Below are 2,887 nucleotides of genomic sequence, written 5' to 3' on the forward strand. Positions count from 1 at the left end.
TTTCTCATAAACTTTGTATAAACCCAAAATCTTTGATCATCTTATCAAAGTGCATATTCCAACTCTGAGATGCTTACTCCAGTCCATCACTAGTAGAAAAACACCTAATAGTCCCGGTTCGTGAGGGCCTTTAGTCCCGGTTCATGAACCGGGACTAATGGGCCGTTACTAATACCTCCACCCATTAGTCCCGATTCAAACAAGAACCGGGACTAATGTGCCTCCACGTGGCTCTGTGCACTGAGCCCAGTTAGGGGGCCTTTGGTCCCGGTTGGTGGCACCAACCGGGACCAAAAGTCCATGTTTTTTTTCGAAAGTGGCTGATTTAGAGGTCTTGGGGGTTATTTTTAGGTTGTTATATTAGCTAGCTAATAGAGAGAAGTGTCCTCTCTTATATCTTCATCCTTGGTTTACCACCGCTGCTACTATATATGTTCATTTTACCCGCTGATATAATAACTCATGCATGCTCGCATACATCAGCATATATAATAACAAGTACTCGTCCTACTAATCATGCATCATCATACAACTTCTACTCATTATTAATAATAAGTCATACGATCATCATCCTCATAGTCATCGAACCTGACCCTACATAATTGTTCTTAACACATGATCATCAGTATCAGGTAGGACCTAAACACCCTTATGGTAAAATAGCATAAAACAATATAGACCCTGACTCTCCTTTATGAAGAATGGCGATCATCCTGTCTCCAATTTTTTCCCTTCGCTGAATGTTGCTTCCAAGAGGCTCCTTACGACTGTCCATACATTTTTTCCATTCTTTGATTGTCATGTCTCCACTTCTTTTAGAAACCCGGTATGGACAGTTCAGATTCGTAGGAAGACCTGGTTGTATGTTCAGAACATGAAGGCTACCGTGTGTATACATCAGATGAGGCACACGATCATTCGGGATTATCTGTTGAAAAACATAGTAATAACTTCGTAGTTAGCAATGATATGATGTACTAGTTTTAGAAGTGTGCAAAAAGATGCACGGATGTCGTAATAGTAAAAAAATCTTACCAGGGTATCTCCATGGTAGTTACCGTAGTTCAACACGTGCACTAGTGGCACGTATTGACCATAATGTTGAGGAGTTCGATTGTAGACATTGTAATTCTCAAGATCAGTACAAAATGCGACCAGATGATTTTTCTCCTGATAAGTTAGTTCGGAGCCTTCGGTGTAGTAGGTTCTGTCTACCATCTTCCGCACATTCTTTGAAGAATGAAAATAAGCTGTCAATGGAGAATAAGTTGTCAACTATTTTGAAATAAACAATATAAATTACTTAATAACTATGTTAAGCTCACATGGGGGAAGAATTGGAGGTGTATCCACAAGGACGAAAATCGTAGGTCTCTCTTGCTCGATTGTAGGATCACCAAGATCCATGGTAACAAGCATACCCTCATCAAAACCATACATCTTGCAAAGTGCTTCCCAATTTTTGCACCCAAAATGGGTTACACTCTGAGCATTGTACAACTTTACTTGAAAATCCACACCATGATGGGTACTTAGGATAATTTTTTTGGTTTCGAAACTTTCATGGTCTTCAAAACCGATCCTCTCCAAGACATAGCGTCTTGCAAAGCATGGGATAAGCTAGTCGAATTGGAAAAGATGAAAAATATTGTCATGATTAAAATAGTTGAAGTCATGAGTAATTACGAAAAAAATGTTGCAAATACCTAATCATCGGTTGCGTACCGTATGAACATAGAAGGTCACCTCGAGCTTAATGCTGAAGCGACGATCTTCGTCCAGCTCAATGAACCTGTTGCAGATACCTCAGTCGTCGTGGCACCAGTTGCACTCCCCCGGGCAGTTTTCGTCGTCCGAGTACGACATTTTCGGCCTATGTTCGTAATTCAAATATTAAACTAGATTATTAATCACGGGTTGACTATCGGTGATGTACGTAGCTCCTCCTTTCATTCCCGAGTGCATTACTACATCAAATTTTCTAGCACACGGGAATGAAGTAGAACTTATCCAATATGAGCATTCAGTAAGCAAAACCAAATCATAAAATAAGCAAAACCAAATCATAAAATAAAGTAGTATTCAAATTAGCATGCATTCAATAATTATAAGCAAAAGTACATCATCTCTTGGTGTTCGTACATCGTCGAATATTATCACTAATATAGCATCACTAATACAACTAGAACCGTAGCGCCCGACGGGTATCGACGCGGGCGGTGGACACCCAAAGATAAGGAACCATCACAGGATCATAGCTCCAGTGAGATCCCTAGAGAACCTGCCAGGTATTGTCGAACCTGCCCTCCAATGCAACCATGTAGCGACGGACGTGCTCGTCCTCCTCGCTGACACGGTGACGTACCACCTCCGCGGTGTCCGGAAGCCTCGGCACCGTCACCGGACCACGCGACCGCCACCAAACAAGGATCGGGTCAACAATGGGCTGCCTCCTCACCAACCTATGTCCCCCGGAAGGTAGCACCTCCCAATACCAGCCCGGTGGAGCCCAGTCCCGAACATGGCCCTGATCTAGCAAGCCTCCACCGCCAAGTCAACGACGACGAGGATGCGGGGTAGGCATCGCCGACGTCGATGCGGGAACTACTTCTATATATAGTTAAATAAAGTAGTTTTATTAATTAAATCAACTAGCTAGTTCAACTACTAAACACTTACTATAAATAAATAAAGTAGTACTTACTAAAAACAAACTACTTCTATATATAGTAAAATAAAGTAGTTTATTAAATCAACTAGCTAGTTCAACTATATATGAAGCACTTACTATAAATAAAATAAAGTAGAATTACTAAAAATAAACTAGTATTTTTCTAACTAATTATATTAAACACTTTCTCTTCTTATTTTTTTCATTTTTCTAAAT

This window comes from Triticum aestivum, chromosome 4B (genome assembly GCF_018294505.1).
Source record: "Triticum aestivum cultivar Chinese Spring chromosome 4B, IWGSC CS RefSeq v2.1, whole genome shotgun sequence".
In the NCBI taxonomy this organism is placed as follows: Eukaryota; Viridiplantae; Streptophyta; class Magnoliopsida; order Poales; family Poaceae; genus Triticum; species Triticum aestivum.